The 19,459-nt window shown below is 44.4% G+C and overlaps 1 protein-coding gene and 1 long non-coding RNA gene across 3 annotated transcripts in view; one reads left to right on the top strand and one right to left on the bottom strand.

Moving 5' to 3' along the window:
* Positions 1-19,459, top strand: part of LOC127955916 (gastrula zinc finger protein XlCGF57.1-like) — a 703,806-nt gene that overhangs the window by 45,285 nt on the left and 639,062 nt on the right. The gene's annotated exons all lie outside the window — the stretch shown is intronic.
* LOC127956108 (uncharacterized) lies at positions 4,888-12,351 on the bottom strand. 2 transcript variants are annotated; one of them, XR_008153472.1, is made up of 3 exons: positions 12,207-12,351; positions 5,195-5,346; positions 4,888-5,043 (listed from the first exon to the last, which is right to left on the bottom strand). It is a non-coding gene; the product is annotated as an uncharacterized LOC127956108 (long non-coding RNA). The 2 variants fall into 2 exon arrangements; XR_008153473.1 differs by having other exon boundaries at positions 12,131-12,351.

Raw genomic sequence — 19,459 nt, forward strand, 5'->3', positions numbered from 1 at the left:
GTAGGAAAAACTAGGGTAAAGAAATTTGTTTATATTACATTATATTATATTACCACAGCAACTATAGAATTACCAAAATGAATTAATTCAAATACTTTACTATAGTACGGTTCAAAAACACTTTAGTATTTACTATAAACTACTATAGTATTTTTTCATGTGGGAACACCGGGAAAATTACTACTGCATCTGTCTCATTTCCTCATACTCACAATGATTTATATAACTGATTGAACAAATCAGTTGTATATGATTTAAGATTGTATTTCACTAGTTTCTGGTTTAGAATTTTGTGCACTGGTGTGTTGGACAGGAGGTAATATGGAACTGGGGCCCTCATCGAGGGGAGCCCACAAAAATATATTGATAATCCATAATATGATCATGATGAAATGATAATTAAATTACACAATTACCTGCTGTCAGTAGGACTACAATTTTGTAAGCGTTAGGGCTAGTTTTGGGCTACTTCTTTTTTTTTTTTTGTTTTTTTTTTTTCGTACCACTGACAATCATCAGGGATAAATTGTTAGATTTAAAATGTTATAGGCACAAATCTGATGTGTCTATAGGACTACTTGTATTTTTACTTGATTACATTTCTGAAGAAAAAAAACAACACTATAGGACTACTTGTATTTTTACTTGATTACATTTCTGAAGAAAAAAACAACACTTTTTACTCCTTACAATTTTATTTCATCTTGAAAAGTACATTCTATTTTTATTTGATCTTATGCACATTATTATGGTAAACAGAAGCTCAATCGTGTGTGCCTGACGTGATAACTAAAGATCATTGTTTTCATGCATCAAACACACACACATTTCTACTTCAGTTATGACTTTCATCAGGTAAATCACTGGCTTCAAAAGATCACCACCACATCTGAGGAAGCATATTGAGGTAGCAAAGTTCTTCTGTTTTGATAGAGCCATTAGCTATTCTTTTGTGCCAATCGCTTCTCCATAGAAAGGATTATCAGTGAAGTAATCAAGTTAGGTCAATTCATTAAACAAATCTATTGTATAACTTGGACAACTGTGCCAGTTGTTTTGACTAATTTTATATGTTTGCTGTGTCTGAATTCGTTTTGAAGCTTGGAGTGCAGCATGAAACAGGACAGAATCCCGTTCATTGTATTCAAGTTGAATTTGTATTGATTGGAAAATTTAAATTACACATTTTCTTTGTTCATAGAAATGCTGTGGAAAATTGACGCTGTTAAAAATAAAATGCAAGGAAAACACAAATCTTACGAGATGTCACTTTTATTTAGAGTTGGAAAACATAAAAACAAGACATTAATATTTTCCTTTGTTTTACATAGTTACATATTTCAAATTATTCTAAAGTATTCAGATTAAGCTACTAAACCTGAGTAATCTAACGAAATACATTACTGATTAAAAAAGATCAAGCTGTTTGTTTCATCTTTTTCTTTTTTGCAAATACTATGGTTTTGTAAAGAGTTTTCAAATATACAGGCACTCCAGGTTCATGGTATATGTACTGCATTACTTCTCATCTCTTCCAAGGCATTGCTGTTGATTTAACTGGGTGATACTATTTAAGAATAAAGCAGAACGTTTTTATCAAAGTCTCTTTGTGTCCACAGTACATTGTATGCAAAAGCTTGAACTTTCATGTTCATATTCATGCCATTTTCACAATTATGCCATTATTAATAATTATTAATAACACAGTGTTTATCAATATCTCAAAGGACCAAGTCACCACTTTAGTTGAGGGGCCACACACATGATGAAGTCATGAGATGTTAATGCTTAGTAAATATTGACTATTGTATTTGGATGTTAACAGAATTCACGTATTTCAATGTTAACAGAATTCACGTGATTTGTGCAGTGATTGGCCAATTTTGGGGCCTTGTCACCACTTTAGTTGAAGGGGCCCCACACGATGAACTCATGAGCAGCTAATGCTTAGTTGTTGATGACTACAGTATTTGGATGTTAACAGAATTCACATACTATGTGCTGTGATTGGTCAGTGTTGGGGTCTGTCCATTTATCTGCAGGCTACTATGAAGAAGATATGCACATGCTTGATAACTCATTTCATATTTAATGAAAAACATTACTTCTCACATTAATTGATATACTGTTCTAGCCTGTATGCATGCATGAGATAATGTGGATTTTTGTATATTCTTTTAATAATTCAAGTAGTTTACATGCACAAAATAATGTTTTTTTTATCATGTACCATAAGCATAGCTTTATCCACAATGATATTAATATTAATTTATGCATGAATTCATGGTAGTTCATGTACCCTTACTGTAAAGTGTTACTGAAATTTCATTATAACTTTTAATCACAAAGTGGCCCGGTCTCAAAACTTTTTGAGTACTTTCAGGTCATGGCCTCAATGGTACATACAAAGTTTTGTTACACCAATGCATTCATAAACTATTGCATTTTTTATATCATAATACCCTTTTGTGGTCAATGACAATTTAATGTTTTGTTCAAATATAGTGACAACAAGAGACACAATCCCACTAATTTTTAGGTGTCCTTAAAGTGTTCCCTGACAAGTACTGATAATTGCAAATGCAGATCCCAGTGTGTTCTGGTTAAATATTTATATATTTATTGCTAAGGTTTGCATATGGTGGTGTGTCCTTAATGACAGACTTCCTAAAATATATCCTATTCCTAAAATAAGAAATATCCCAATATATCGCCTTGCTTACAGTATTGCAGTGTATCGTAATATATCATATTGCAACCTCTGTATCATGATATGTATTGTTTCGCCAGATTCTTGTCGATACACGGACCTAATGTTAAGGGGATCAATATTTCCGTCACACACTTGAGGCATTCGGTCAATCACAATGCACTGGATAACTGGCACCTTGTTTTTTCAGAACGATGTGCCTTGTAAAATTGTCGCGTTTCAGAAGGTGGGGCATAGAGGAGAAACAATAATGCACATTATATGGAGGAACGAGGCTCAAGATGGTCAACGCCAGACCAAGGTGGAATCGGAGGGATTGGTGGAGCTTGTGGACTGCCGGGCCACGACAGAGAGGAGGGAGCTAGTAGCCATGGTGGAGCAGACGGGTCAACGGTCCAAGGCGGAGGTGAGGGAGACTCCGTCCACGGCAATGCTGGAGGGTGGCAGTCCCGCAGGGCTTGCATTGCAATGATGGTGGGCTGAGGGTGAGCAGAGGGGCTCCCAGACAACAGCGTTGGAGGCAGGAGCGGAGCGGGAGGGCAGGCATTTTCGTGGAGAGAGCACTGGAGGACACTTTCTAGGAGCAGACACTGGAGAATCGGAAGCCCCTTTCAATGTCAAGTGCAAATTATTTTTAATAAAATTTTTAATACAGTTCATGCTTCCCCGAATGAGAAAATAAAATTGCATTTGAGCATTTCATTTCTCATTTGAGAAGCCATTTTGAGAGTTTGATTCATCATTTGATCTTTTTAGGCATTTGAATTTTCATTTAATTTTCATTTATATATTTAAAAAAAATTACAGAGGGCTTAACTTTGTAATAAAGCTCTTTCTGATTTCTGAAATAATAAATTATAAATGAGTCATTTCTTACTCTCTGGGACACTCGATTGCTCCACATCATCATTCAGATCCACTTGAGGTTCTGGTTCAGGACAGTCTGGATCTGGGACAATCGATGGCTCTGGATCAGGTTCTGCTTAGACCCCAATCGGTTCCACTCTGTTTCTCTGGAAGCTTTTTTTCATAGCCCTCCATTTCCTTCTGAAGAATTAAAGATTTGGTTGTTTCTCACTTAACAAACACAACTCAAATAATAAGCAGAAACATCTCTTACAACAGATTAATCATGAATTAGTCTCACTTGTAATATTGTGCTGGTTGACATTGGTGACATTAGGTGATTTTTGATCGTTCACTCTTCCGTGACTGCAGTACACCTGCAAAGAGTTAGCACTCGTTAGCTTGTCATTAACGTTTTTGTCACTGGGTGACTAATCCGGGCGGAACTGTAGTGTGGGAAATATTTCCGCCCGGACCAATTTAAGTGAAACATAAGTTCTGTTCCGGTTGGCCCAAGGCGGGGAAATTATCCAAAATACATGTCAGGTGTGGGAAGAGGACGTGTTGGATACCGATTGGAGGATCGGGAAGGATGCAGTGATATAAAAGGGGCTGGTTTATGAACAGGAGTAGGTTTTTGTTCTGCTGTTGTTCCACGGGATACGGAAGTGGCTGGTGTGGCGTGGATGTTGCGATTTACGGGCTGCAACGGAGAATCCAAGGAAAATGGATATTGGAAGTGCGGAGGAAGTTAAGTGATCGACCTTTTGTATGTTGTGTTTACCTCTTATTGTGGATTGAGTTGAAGGAGCGATCCTACGTTTGGAAGGCCCCTGAGTGAAGGAGATCATTGAATTCGTGTTGGGAGAGGACAACACTGTGCACTGTGTTGATAGTAGTGCCTTGCGTTGGAGACCGCTGGGAAAGACGGAGAGACTCCGGTGTACGATATATCTGCCTGCTGTGGTCTGCCCTCCTGCCTTTGTCCATCTGACCCGCCCTGTCAGGACTCTGAGCCCGAAACGGGAATACACCACCGATCTTCTTTCACTGAGTGTGTGGAGTGTGGTGAGTGCTGCTATATTGAAGTGTACACACGAGAAGAATTGTAGTGCCTTTGTGGTGTGTGGTGTTTGTCCGTGGTTGTGTCCCTGGTCGTAGGAAGAGGCCTGACGGAGAGGAGTAGTGTATTGGTGGCAACCACAGTCTTTACCTTAAGTAAGCTGGAGCTCGGACGTGTTGGAGGCGCCTCTGGAGGAGGTTGGATGTCGTTGCCCACGCAGCAATCCCTCGAAGGACAACAGCCGATCCTCCCCCGTGTTCCCCCTTGTCAAGCTGGGCGGGAAGCCCAGTATTGTTTGCAGTTTCACCTGTAAGGCCCACCAGCCGTCAGTCATCGACTAAACCCGTATCTGCTTGGAATACAGACCTCTGAATATCTTCAGTGGTGAGTAGCGCATTAACAGCCCAGCCCCGTGAATACTCACCTGTGTATTGAACACTGTACTTACTTGAGAGCTAGAACTCCTGCACGTTAACAGCTCAGCCCTGTGAATACTTACCTGTGTATGGAACACTGTACTTACATTGAGAGCTAGAACTCCTGCACGTTAACAGCTCAGCCCTGTGAATACCCACCTGTGTATGGAACACTGTACTTACATTGAGAGCTAGAACCCCTGCACGCTAACAGCTCAGCCCTGTGAATACCCACCTGTGTATGGAACACTGTACTTACATTGAGAGCTAGAACCCCTGCACGCTAACAGCTCAGCCCTGTGAATACTTACCTGTGTATCGAACACTGTACTTACCTGAGAGCTAGAACCCCTGCACGCTAACAGCCCAGCCCTGTGAATACCCACCTGTGTATTGAACACTGTACTTACTTGAGAGCTAGAACCCCTGCACGCTAACAGCCCAGCCCTTTGAATACTTACCTGTGTATGGAACACTGTACTTACTTGAGAGCTAGAACCCCTGCACGCTAACAGCTTAGCCCTGTGAATACTCACCTGTGTATTGAACTCTGTATTTACCTGAGAGCTAGAACCCCTGCACGTCAACTGCCTAGCTCTTGCTTTAAACTCACCTGGAGTGGAGTCGGCGGGAAATTAAGGGCTGAAGTGGAGTGTTGTCGAGGAAGGGCTGAAGAGGAGTGTTCTTGAGACTGGAATCCGTATTTGTGGATAAAGAATAGTTCGAGTCATCATTAGTTTTAAAGTTCCCTTACCCCTTTCCCCAAACTTTTAAACAAATAAAATTGTTACATTTTAATCTTGGTTGTCCGTCCATTCATTGGGGTGTTGTGGGACCTCCTCGAGGTGGAAGTTAGAGGGAGGAGCGAGACCCGTTGAATTGGTGGTCCGCTCCGGCCTGTGACAGATTTTGGCGTAGTCGGCAGGGTTCCACCTCGAGTTGAGCGACCGCGGCTCCCCAATGGCGGACGAGGCAGTGCCTGAGGCCCCACCCCGAGTCATGCCCATTTTCTTGGGAGCCCCCTGGGCACCGAAGTATGGAGGGCCGGGATCTGAGATACGGCTGTCGGAATGGAAAGCCCAGGTCGAATATCTGGCTGGGATTCAAGGATTGAGCGCCCCCCAGAAACTGCAGTTTGTGATAAATTCCCTAGAGGGGGAGGCCCAACGGGAAGTCCAGGCTGCCCCAGAGACAGTCCGAGCTACTGCACAAGATGTGTTGGACTTCCTCACAGGAATATATGGGGATGCAACCCCAGTAGCGGTCCTTCGGGCCCAGTTTTTCAATTGCAAGCAAGGGCAGCAACAATCCTTAAGGGCCTTCACACTAAGGTTGCGGGAGCAGTTCATCAGGCTGCGAGGTAAGCGGGACCATGGCTTGGGAGAGGGGGAGACTCTCCTACGAGACCAGTTCCTGTTGGGGCTGCGAGAGGGCCCAGTTCGTCAGAGTCTACGTGTTCAATTTCGTAGAGACCCAGCTATGACGTTTGAAGACCTGAGAGCCGAGGCTCTGGCCCTAGAAGCGGATCAGGTGGGAGTGGTGAATTCCCCAGTGTGTGCGGCAGTGAGTGGAGAAGTGGCAGCTGCCTCTGGAACAGGGGATTGGAAACAGGCCTTACGTTCTGAGCTCTTGAAGGATGTCCGAGAGCAGATGGCAGAGTTATCTAAAACCCTCCTAGAAGAGATGCGACGAGGCCCCCAACGTTTACCACCAATGTCACGGGAGCGGGCGCATTCCGAGGGAAGACGAGGTCTGGAGAGACGTCCAGTACGGGAAGCCCGGGCCCGTTTTCAGTGGGACGAACAGGGACGCCCCATTTGTAATCGGTGTGGTGAGCCAGGGCATTATAGTCGCCAATGCGGCTCTCGACGGGGTTCCGAAGGGGATTTTTAGGTCGGCCGGCCACTGTGGGTCAAGTGGCTGGGACCTCTGTGAGTGACCCAAATTGGATGAGCGCCCCCAGGAATCAGCTGATCGGGCATAGCCCAGTGGTAGAGGTACGGATCCGTGGGGTGAAGATACGATGTCTGGTAGACACTGGGTCTCAAGTCACCTTAGTCTCAGAGAGCCTGTCCAGGGAGCTGTTTCAGGGTAGCCAGGTACAGGGAACAGAAGCACCCTGGCTGACCTTACGGGGGGCTAATGGACTGGAGATCCCCTATGTCGGATATCTAGTTACAGATTTGGAGATTAATGGAATCACTGTGCCCCAGAAGGGGGTCGTTATTGTCCGAGATCATTGCCTGGGAATCCAAAAAGCCCTGTTGGGGATGAACGTAATTGCAGACTGCTGGGAGGAGTTGTTTCAGGCTAGGCCTAAGAAGACCCTACCACCGGCAGAAAGACAAGAATGGGAAAGGATAGAGGCCGATTGTCGTCGGGTACACATGGCCAAGGCACGGGGGAGTCAAGAAGGTATCGGGCGGGTTGCCTGCCGATACGCAGTATCTATACCGGCAAGGAGTGAGGCCATTGTCTGGGCAAGAGTACCATCGCACGAGTGCGGGTCGTCAGGCTGGGTGCTGGTCGAGCCCCATATGGACTGCCAGAGTGTAGCAGTGGCCCATGGATTGGCAGTGGTTCGCCGAGGCCGAGTCCCGGTGAAGATACGGAATGAGAACCCTTACCCTGTCCATTTACATCGTCACCAGCGGTTGGTCCTGGTGACCATGGTGGATGCCCACCAGGTGCGAGAGGGCCGGGAAGTCAGCTTCCGGCAGGTGTGTCCTACGGTCGTAGAAGTGACCTTGGCTCAGGTGGACTCATCCCTGGAACAGCTCGGAAATGAGGTGCCTGTTCACCTGACCAGAGAGTCCCTGCAGGGAGAAGGGCTAGAGGAAAGCCAGAGTAAACAATTGCAGGATCTCCTTACCAAGTGGCAACATGTGTTCTCCAGACATGATGAGGACTATGGCTGTACCGGTGTAGTGAAACATCAGATCCCCACTGGCGATGCCCTGCCTAGTCGTGAGAGATACCGTCCAGTACCACCCACTCTGTATTCGGAGGTTCGTACTCTGCTGCAGGGAATGTTGGACAAGGGGATTGTTCGGGAGAGCAGTAGCCCATGGGCGGCCCCGATTGTCCTCGTCCAGAAGAAGACGGGAGCTTGGAGATTTTGTGTAGACTATCGGAAATTAAATCAAGTCACAAAGAAAGATGCTTTTCCACTGCCGCGGATAGAGGACTCTCTTGCCAGCCTGACACGGTCTGTATGGTACTCCACTTTGGATCTTGCGAGTGGGTATTGGCAAGTCCAGGTCGAGGGGGTCGACCGAGAGAAGACTGCTTTCACCACTCCCTTTGGGCTTTTTGAGTGTGACCGTATGCCCTTTGGCCTATGTAATGCACCGGCCACGTTCCAACGGCTGATGCAGCGGTGTCTGGGTGGCCAGTTGGTGGACTCTACGCTGGTATATCTAGATGATGTCATCGTCTATTCCCCAGATTTTGAGTCCCATCTGCGACATCTGGAGGATGTGTTTCGGGCCATGGAGCAGTATGGGTTGAAGCTGCAGCCAGAGAAGTGCCACCTGTTGAGGAAGGAGGTGAAGTTTCTGGGCCATTGTGTGAGTGCCTCGGGGGTCTCGGTGGATCCCGAGAAGGTGGCGGCTGTGCAGGGCTGGGAGGCACCGAAAACCGTGAGGCAAGTTCGGTCCTTTTTGGGCTTCGTCGGATACTATCGGCGATTCATCAAGGATTTTTCAAAAATTGCCAAACCCTTGAATCAGCTGTTGGCAGGGACTGGGCGTCCTCGCGGCCGTGGGTCTCCCTCCATTGCTTGGAGCCCGGTGTGTGAATCGGCGTTTCAAAGGCTGAAGCAAGAGCTGCTCCAGGCTCCAATCTTGGGCTATGCGGATTATTCACAACCTTTCATCTTGTACACAGACGCCAGTAACCTCGGGCTTGGGGCGGTGTTAGCTCAGCAGCAGCAACGGGTAGAGCGAGTGATCGCCTATGCTAGCCGAAGCCTCCACCCGGCAGAGAGGAATGATTCGAATTACAGTTCATTTAAGCTGGAGTTGCTGGCTTTGAAGTGGGCCCTGAGTGAAAAATTCAAAGATTACTTATGGGGTGCTAAAGTACAGGTGATAACAGATAACAACCCCTTGGTCCACTTACAGACGGCAAAGCTGGGGGCAGTGGAGCAAAGATGGGTGGCCCAGCTGGCCAACTTCGACTACCAGATCCAATATCGGCCAGGCCGAGAGCACACAAATGCCGACGTCTTGTCCAGACTCCCGGAGGCACATCAGATGGAGTGTGAACGAGAGTTACCGATAGGCCCGGAGGAAGGGCTGACAGTGGGGGTTGTAGAGGTACCGGGGGCTCCGCAGGAGGCTGTGCCAGTGAGCTGGGGCTGGGACCCGCAACGATGGAGGGAGCGTCAAGAGGAGGACCAGGATTTGAGAATGCTAGGTCATTGGTTAAGACGGAGGAGGGGGCCAACGAAGGTGGAATGGCGAGCCCAGACTCACAAGGTGAGGAAGTTGTTGGGGCAGTGGGCACGCCTTGGCTTGAGAGATGGGGTGATGTGCAGGACGATTAAAGACCCGAAGTCGGGAGAGGAGGTCCGCCAGGTGTTGGTGCCAGGGGGCCAGGTGCAGGCTTTGTTAGAGGCCTACCATACACAATTGGGGCATCAGGGGAATGAGAGGACGTTGTCGCTTCTGCGGCGACATTTCTACTGGCCCGGGATGGAGGCCGCTGTGAGTTTGTTCATTCAAGCATGCCCTCGATGTACCCTGTTTAAGGCTCGGAAGGAGGTGAAGGCCCCGATGGTTCCGATACAGGCCAGGGCCCCGTTGCATATCCTGGCCATGGATTATCTAACCTTGGGCAGGCCCATGGACCGCTACCAAAACATCTTGGTGGTCACCGACCTGTTTACCAAGTATGCTTGGGCCATCCCGACTTTGGATCAGACAGCCAACGTGACCGCCACCGCTTTATGGAGGGCAGTGATTCAGCCTTTCGGATGCCCAGAATTCTTGCACAGTGACCAGGGGCCGAACTTTGAGTCCAGAGTGATCAGGGAGTTGTGTCGGGTGTATGGATGTACTAAGACCCATACTACCCCCTACCATCCCCAAGGGAATGGGTGCTGCGAACGCTTCAACCAGACTCTGTTGAGCCTACTGGGTACGCTGGACCAGGAACGTCAGAACGATTGGGTGAGTAATCTTCCTGCACTGGTCCAGGCCTATAACAACAGCGTCCACAGCACTACGGGGTACGCTCCGACCTACCTGATGTTCGGGAGACATGTGCGGTTGCCGACAGACTTGGTATTGGGGGTGGCCACGTTGGAAGAGACCTTGAGTTTGACCGAGTGTGTAAGATGCCACCACCAGCGCCTTCACTCTGCCTATGAGCAAGTCTCGGGGAAGATAAATGCTGCCGCAATTAAGAACAAACAGATATATGATCGGACGGCCAGAGAAGCCCCGTTGTTACCAGGAGAGAGAGTGCTGGTACGGGACAACCGGCGACAGGGGAAAGGGAAGTTGAGTGACCGTTGGGAGTCTGTTCCATATGTGGTGCAGCACCAGCAGCGGCTGGGGCAGCCGGTCTATGTACTTCGACCTGAGGGGAAGGCTGGACCAGAACGGGTATTACATCGCAACTTGATTCGGCCATGCCCGAACTACCCTAGACCTCCCCTAGAGGCATTACCAGCTCCGACTGTGTGCGCTCCGCCGTTGCAAGCATGGGCCATAGTTCCGAGGCTCCCAGAGGCTGAACCAAGGGGACTGGACCCCGGATCACCACCTAGACGGTCCCAACGAGAGAACCAAGGATGGCCCCCCGAGAGGTATGGGGATTGGGTTGAACAACCACGTTCTAGGGACTAGAACGATTTGGCGGGGGAGGATGTCACTGGGTGACTAATCCGGGCGGAACTGTAGTGTGGGAAATATTTCCGCCCGGACCAATTTAAGTGAAACATAAGTTCTGTTCCGGTTGGCCCAAGGCGGGGAAATTATCCAAAATACATGTCAGGTGTGGGAAGAGGACGTGTTGGATACCGATTGGAGGATCGGGAAGGATGCAGTGATATAAAAGGGGCTGGTTTATGAACAGGAGTAGGTTTTTGTTCTGCTGTTGTTCCACGGGATACGGAAGTGGCTGGTGTGGCGTGGATGTTGCGATTTACGGGCTGCAACGGAGAATCCAAGGAAAATGGATATTGGAAGTGCGGAGGAAGTTAAGTGATCGACCTTTTGTATGTTGTGTTTACCTCTTATTGTGGATTGAGTTGAAGGAGCGATCCTACGTTTGGAAGGCCCCTGAGTGAAGGAGATCATTGAATTCGTGTTGGGAGAGGACAACACTGTGCACTGTGTTGATAGTAGTGCCTTGCGTTGGAGACCGCTGGGAAAGACGGAGAGACTCCGGTGTACGATATATCTGCCTGCTGTGGTCTGCCCTCCTGCCTTTGTCCATCTGACCCGCCCTGTCAGGACTCTGAGCCCGAAACGGGAATACACCACCGATCTTCTTTCACTGAGTGTGTGGAGTGTGGTGAGTGCTGCTATATTGAAGTGTACACACGAGAAGAATTGTAGTGCCTTTGTGGTGTGTGGTGTTTGTCCGTGGTTGTGTCCCTGGTCGTAGGAAGAGGCCTGACGGAGAGGAGTAGTGTATTGGTGGCAACCACAGTCTTTACCTTAAGTAAGCTGGAGCTCGGACGTGTTGGAGGCGCCTCTGGAGGAGGTTGGATGTCGTTGCCCACGCAGCAATCCCTCGAAGGACAACAGCCGATCCTCCCCCGTGTTCCCCCTTGTCAAGCTGGGCGGGAAGCCCAGTATTGTTTGCAATTTCACCTGTAAGGCCCACCAACCGTCAGTCATCGACTAAACCCGTATCTGCTTGGAATACAGACCTCTGAATATCTTCAGTGGTGAGTAGCGCATTAACAGCCCAGCCCCGTGAATACTCACCTGTGTATTGAACACTGTACTTACTTGAGAGCTAGAACTCCTGCACGTTAACAGCTCAGCCCTGTGAATACTTACCTGTGTATGGAACACTGTACTTACATTGAGAGCTAGAACTCCTGCACGTTAACAGCTCAGCCCTGTGAATACCCACCTGTGTATGGAACACTGTACTTACATTGAGAGCTAGAACCCCTGCACGCTAACAGCTCAGCCCTGTGAATACCCACCTGTGTATGGAACACTGTACTTACATTGAGAGCTAGAACCCCTGCACGCTAACAGCTCAGCCCTGTGAATACTTACCTGTGTATCGAACACTGTACTTACCTGAGAGCTAGAACCCCTGCACGCTAACAGCCCAGCCCTGTGAATACCCACCTGTGTATTGAACACTGTACTTACTTGAGAGCTAGAACCCCTGCACGCTAACAGCCCAGCCCTTTGAATACTTACCTGTGTATGGAACACTGTACTTACTTGAGAGCTAGAACCCCTGCACGCTAACAGCTTAGCCCTGTGAATACTCACCTGTGTATTGAACTCTGTATTTACCTGAGAGCTAGAACCCCTGCACGTCAACTGCCTAGCTCTTGCTTTAAACTCACCTGGAGTGGAGTCGGCGGGAAATTAAGGGCTGAAGTGGAGTGTTGTCGAGGAAGGGCTGAAGAGGAGTGTTCTTGAGACTGGAATCCGTATTTGTGGATAAAGAATAGTTCGAGTCATCATTAGTTTTAAAGTTCCCTTACCCCTTTCCCCAAACTTTTAAACAAATAAAATTGTTACATTTTAATCTTGGTTGTCCGTCCATTCATTGGGGTGTTGTGGGACCTCCTCGAGGTGGAAGTTAGAGGGAGGAGCGAGACCCGTTGAATTGGTGGTCCGCTCCGGCCTGTGACATTTTCTTTTCTCCTCTCCTCTCCTCTCTCACGCTGCAGTTTTCCACAAGTTCATCAAACAACCGCAATAAGAATATTTCATCAAGCACGGTGAGTAATGGCTTCTCCTACAATTGTTATTTGCACCTCTTGCCACATGTACAGTTTATCTATCTCTGTCGCTGATGAGGGATTCACATGTGATAAATGCAGGGAAATAGTTAGGCTGACAGAGAAGATTTCAGAATTAGAGACACACATCCAAACTTGAATTGACGACAGTAAGAATGTTAGGGCTCTAGATACGGCTTTGTATGTGTCTAGCTCAGGGATTCCTGTACATTGTCCGGTTACAGCAGAGCCCCTGCAGCAGGGCAACTGGGTGACGGTGAGGCAGCGTAGTCGTGGGTCAAAACACCGCTCTTCTGTTCCGATCAAAACATTAAACAGGTTCTCCCCACTCAGTGATGCACCTACTGAGAAACCTGATGAAAGTGCTCTAGTTATTGGTGATTCTATTGTACGGAACGTGAATATAGAGACACCAGCCACCATAGTCAAATGTTTACCGGGAGCCAGAGCGCCTGACATCTTGGCAAATTTAAAAGTGCTGGCTAATGCTAAGCGTAAATACAGTAAGATTGTTATTCATGCCGGCGCTAATGATGTTCGACTTCGCCAGTCGGAGATCACTAAAAATAACTTTAAAGAGGTGTGTGAACTTGCAAGCACGATGTCAGACACTGTAATATGCTCTGGTCCCCTGCCTGCTTACCGTGGTGATGAGATGCATAGCAGATTGTCATCACTCAATGGCTGGATGTCTAAGTGGTGCCCACAGAATAACATAGGTTTCATAGACAATTGGACGAGCTTTTGGGGCAGACCTGACCTGTTTAAAAGAGATGGTCTTCATCCCTCCTGGGGTGGTGCTGCTCTTCTGTCTAGAAATATGGCACATAGTCTTAGTGTTTATACTTGACTAACTGGGGCCCAGGTCAGGAAGCAGACAGACTGGCTAAACCGACCGTCTGCTAGCTGCCTCCCGTCACAGAGGTCAGTTAATTCTCAGCACATAGAGACTCTTTCACCTAGATATCACACTATAGAGACTGTGTCTGTTCCCCGAACTAGAAAATACAAAAAACGTCCAAACCAAGTTAAGGTTAACAATTTAATTGAAGTTCAACAAATAAAAAAACAAATGCAATATGGATAAACAAATGATAAAGATTGGCTTATTGAATATCAGATCCATTTCTACGAAAACACTTTTTGTAAATAATATGATAACTGATCATAATCTAGATGTGCTCTGTTTGACAGAAACCTGGCTAAAACCTGATGATTACATTATTTTAAATGAGTCCACCCCCCAAGATTACTGTTATAAACACGAGCCGCGTCTAAAAGGCAAAGGGGGAGGAGTTGCTTCAATTTATAATAACGTTTTCAGGATTTCTCAGAGGGCAGGCTTCAAGTATAACTCGTTTGAAGTAATGGTGCTTCATATAACATTATCCAGAGAAACCAATGTTAATGATAAATCCCCTGTTATGTTTGTACTGGCTACTGTATACAGGGCACCATACAGACTTTATTAAAGAGTTTGGTGATTTTACATCCGAGTTAGTTCTGGCTGCAGATAAAGTCTTAATAGTTGGTGATTTTAATATCCATGTCGATAATGAAAAAGATGCATTGGGATCAGCATTTATAGACATTCTGAACTCTATTGGTGTTAGACAACATGTTTCAGGATCTACTCATTGTCGAAATCATACTCTAGATTTAATACTGTCACATGGAATTGATGTTGATAGTGTTGAAATTATTCAGCCAAGTGATGATATCTCAGATCATTATTTAGTTCTGTGTAAACTTCATATAGCCAAAATTGTAAATTCTACTTCTTGTTACAAGTATCGAAGAACCATCACTTCTACCACAAAAGACTGCTTTTTAAGTTATCTTCCTGATGTATCCGAATTCCTTAGCATATCCAAAACCTCAGAGCAACTTGATGATGTAACAGAAACTATGGACTCTCTCTTTTCTAGCACTTTAAATACAGTTGCTCCTTTACGCTTAAGGAAGGTTAAGGAAAACAGTTTGACACCATGGTATAATGAGCATACTCGCACCCTAAAGAGAGCAGCCCGAAAAATGGAGCGCAGCTGGAGGAAAACAAAACTAGAGGTATCTCGTATTGCTTGGCGGGAAAGTAGCATATCCTATAGAAAAGCATTAAAAACTGCTAGATCTGATTACTTTTCTTCTCTTTTAGAAGAAAACAAACATATCCCCAGGTATTTATTCAATACAGTGGCTAAATTAACGAAAAATAAAGCCTCAACAAGTGTTGACATTTCCCAACACCACAACAGTAATGACTTTATGAACTACTTTACTTCTAAAATCGATACTATTAGAGATAAAATTTCAACCATTCAGCCGTCAGCTACCGTATCATATCAGACAGTGCACTATAGACCCCCTAAGGAACAGTTCCACTCATTCTCTACTATAGGAGAGGAAGAATTGTATAAACTTGTTAAATCATCTAAACTTACAACATGTATGTTAGACCCTATACCATCTAAGCTCTTAAAAGAGGTGCTTCCAGAAGTCATAGGTCCTCTTCTGACTATTATTAATTCCTCATTGTCATTAGGATATGTCCCCGAAACCTTCAAACTGGCTGTTATTAAGCCTCTCATAAAAAAGCCACAACTTGACCCCAGAGAACTTGTTAATTATAGACCAATCTCGAATCTCCCTTTTCTGTCCAAGATACTAGAAAAGGTGGTATCCTCACAATTATATTCCTTCTTAGAGAATAATGGTATATGTGAGGATTTCCAGTCAGGATTTAGACCGTATCATAGTACTGAGACTGTTCTCCTTAGAGTTACAAATGATCTGCTCTTATCATCTGATCGTGGGTGTATCTCTCTATTAGTTTTATTGGATCTTAGTGCTGCGTTTGACACAATTGACCACAACATTCTTTTGCATAGACTTGAACACTTTGTTGGCATCAGTGGAAGTGCATTAGCATGGTTTAAATCTTACTTATATGACCGTCATCAGTTCGTAGCAGTGAATGAAGATGTATCATATCGATCACAAGTGCAGTATGGAGTACCTCAAGGCTCAGTACTAGGGCCGCTACTCTTCACGCTTTATATGTTACCCTTGGGAGATATCATCAGGAAACATGGTGTTAGCTTTCACTGTTATGCTGATGATACGCAGCTCTATATTTCCTCGCAGCCTAGTGAAACACACCAATTTGAAAAACTAATGGAATGCATAGTCGATATAAAAAATTGGATGACGAGTAATTTCTTACTGCTAAATTCAGAAAAAACAGAGGTGTTAATCATAGGGCCTAAAAACTCTGCTTGTAATAACCTAGAACACTGTCTAAGACTTGATGGTTGCTCTGTCAATTCTTCGTCATCAGTTAGGAACCTAGGTGTGCTACTTGATCGCAATCTTTCCTTAGAAAGCCACGTTTCTAGCATTTGTAAAACTGCATTTTTCCATCTCAAAAATATATCTAAATTACGGCCTATGCTCTCAATGTCAAATGCAGAAATGTTAATCCATGCATTTATGACTTCAAGGTTAGACTATTGTAATGCTTTATTGGGTGGTTGTTCTGCACGCTTGGTAAACAAACTACAGCTAGTCCAAAATGCAGCAGCAAGAGTTCTTACTAGAACCAGGAAGTATGACCATATTAGCCCGGTCCTGTCCACACTGCACTGGCTCCCTATCAAACATCGTATAGATTTTAAAATATTGCTTATTACTTATAAAGCCCTGAATGGTTTAGCACCTCAGTATTTGAATGAGCTCCTTTTACATTATACTCCTCTACGTCCGCTACGTTCTCAAAACTCAGGCAATTTGATAATACCTAGAATATCAAAATCAACTGCGGGCGGCAGATCCTTTTCCTATTTGGCGCCTAAACTCTGGAATAACCTACCTAACATTGTTCGGGAGGCAGACACACTCTTGCAGTTTAAATCTAGATTAAAGACCCATCTCTTTAACCTGGCATACACATAACATACTAATATGCTTTTAATATCCAAATCCGTTAAAGGATTTTTAGGCTGCATTAATTAGGTAAACCGGAACCAGAAACACTTCACATAACACCGTACTTTCTACATCATTAGAAGAATGGCATCTACGCTAATATTTGTCTGTTTCTCTCTTATTCCGAGGTCACCGTGGCCACCAGATCCAGTCTGTATCCAGATCAGAGGGTCACTGCAGTCGCCCGGATCCAGTGCATATCCAGACCAGATGGTGGATCAGCACCTAGAAAGGACCTCTACTGCCCTGAAAGACCGCGGAGACCAGGACAACTAGAGCCCCAAATACAGATCCCCTGTAAAGACCTTGTCTCAGAGGAGCACCAGGACAAGACCACAGGAAACAGATGATTCTTCTGCACAATCTGACTTTGCTGCAGCCTGGAATTGAACTACTGGTTTCGTCTGGTCAGAGGAGAACTGGCCCCCCAACTGAGCCTGGTTTCTCCCAAGGTTTTTTTCTCCATTCTGTCACCGATGGAGTTTCGGTTCCTTGCCGCTGTCGCCTCTGACTTGCTTAGTTGGGGTCACTTCATCTACAGCGATATCATTGACTTGATTGCAAGTAAAAACAGACACTATTTCAACTGAACAGAGATGACATAACTGAATTCAATGATGAACTGCCTTTAACTATCATTTTGCATTATTGAGACACTGTTTTCCAAATGAATGTTGTTCAGTGCTTTGACGCAATGTATTTTGTTTAAAGCACTATATAAATAAAGGTGATTGATTGATTGTTTTAATGGATCATGATGTAAACACTGGAATTTATATCAAAATGACAAGAGGATATAAGGAAAACTGGAGACAGCATTAAGATCTCGGTGTAATGTGTTTGACTTTGACCAGTCAGGTTTCTCTCAGTGCTTTCAGGAGAAAGAAACATTGATGTCAGCCTGATCTTTGGCTCTGCTGAGATCTTCAGATCTCTTCATCTTTGAGATGATGCTGTCTGACTGTGATTCTGTACAGATCTGTATGACTATAGACTCTGGTGTCTGTAAACGGTGCTTCTTCATTCTGTATCGGTAGAGTTCCTCTGTGACTCTGGTTATTATCACTTAACTTGTGATGTTAAGTTAGTGAACAAATCATTCTTTTTGCACAAATCTTTAAGGTGAACAAATCATTCACTTTTATGTAATCCATTGACTCATATTTCTTATTCAGTGTTATTCCTCCCTCCATACACTAAAAGAATTGAGTGTAAATTCACATTAAATTACTATTTGCATAACTTTCACAGTAATTTACTTTATTTAAATTCACAGTAAATATCTCTAATCTAGTTACATTACTTTCACAGTAAATTACTGTATCATTTTCACACTAAATAATTATGAATTGACAGCTGCAATTTTTTATTTGTTTTATTTAATTTTTACATTTAATTTTTTAACCCATCAATAACCTATAACACTGGAAAGATATGTCATAACACTGGAAAGATAAGTCATGAGCCCAACACACCAGAATGGGCAGGTAGGATTGTCATTCAGAAGAATTAATAGTAATGAAGACCCCTGATCAATGAAAATCATTTTCTTACTTGTTTCCAGTTCAAATATCTAAATATTCTTAATTCAAGATACATTTACAAGTGAAATGGCATGAGAAATTATGTCTTGTTTTCTGGAGAAAACTAAAAAACAAAATTAAGTGATTTTGTTTTTTGTTGTTGCTTAAAACAAGCTAAATCTAAAACAATTATTTTTCTTACCCCTTTGGCAGATAATGTAGCTTGTTTTAAGCCAAAAAATACTTTTTTTACAATTTTAAGGTGTTTATTCATATTGTTCACTAAATCTTGATGTAATTTTTTTTAAAGAAATTTGGACTGGAAACAAGACAAAAATACTACGTAAGCAAAGCATTTTTTTTTTTTTTTTTTTTTTTTGCATTGATCACATTTGGAACAATATAACAACTTTATATGCCCAAGTGTTACTAGAGACCCATTATGTTTTTAATCAAAGGATAGTGAATATACAAAGCCAACGAATGAAAGGGAATAGGATAAATGTAATATGAATTAAGCCTGCATATTTTGCCATTTGTAAATTTTTTATTTGCTTTGATTTAATTCAATTTAATTTGAACGTGCTTTCCATGTCAAATATGTTAAAGATTACATGCTTTTATTGTGATTAAATACAGGTGCACTCGAGTCTAGGGATACAGAAGGAAGTGTGAAAGGGAGAGCAGAGTCAACTCAGGGACAGATAGCAGAGTCAACAACTCAGCAGCAGAACCCAGAACCACAAGCTAGGAACAAGGCAGATAAAGATGATTCTGTTGATAGTTTTGATTACTTTGCTCGACCTCAGTCACAGGATATGCATACATTTTTTTCTTATCATCCTCAACAAATCCCAAATGTTCCTATACCAAAGGTTTTCAATAGCAAAGATGGAACAAACCGCAAGTGGCTAACTTACTGTGAAAAAAACTATCTCTATACTGTTCAGTTTGTTTGGCATTTGC

The sequence above is a fragment of the Carassius gibelio genome, chromosome B4 (assembly GCF_023724105.1).
Source record: "Carassius gibelio isolate Cgi1373 ecotype wild population from Czech Republic chromosome B4, carGib1.2-hapl.c, whole genome shotgun sequence".
NCBI lineage: Eukaryota > Metazoa > Chordata > Actinopteri > Cypriniformes > Cyprinidae > Carassius > Carassius gibelio.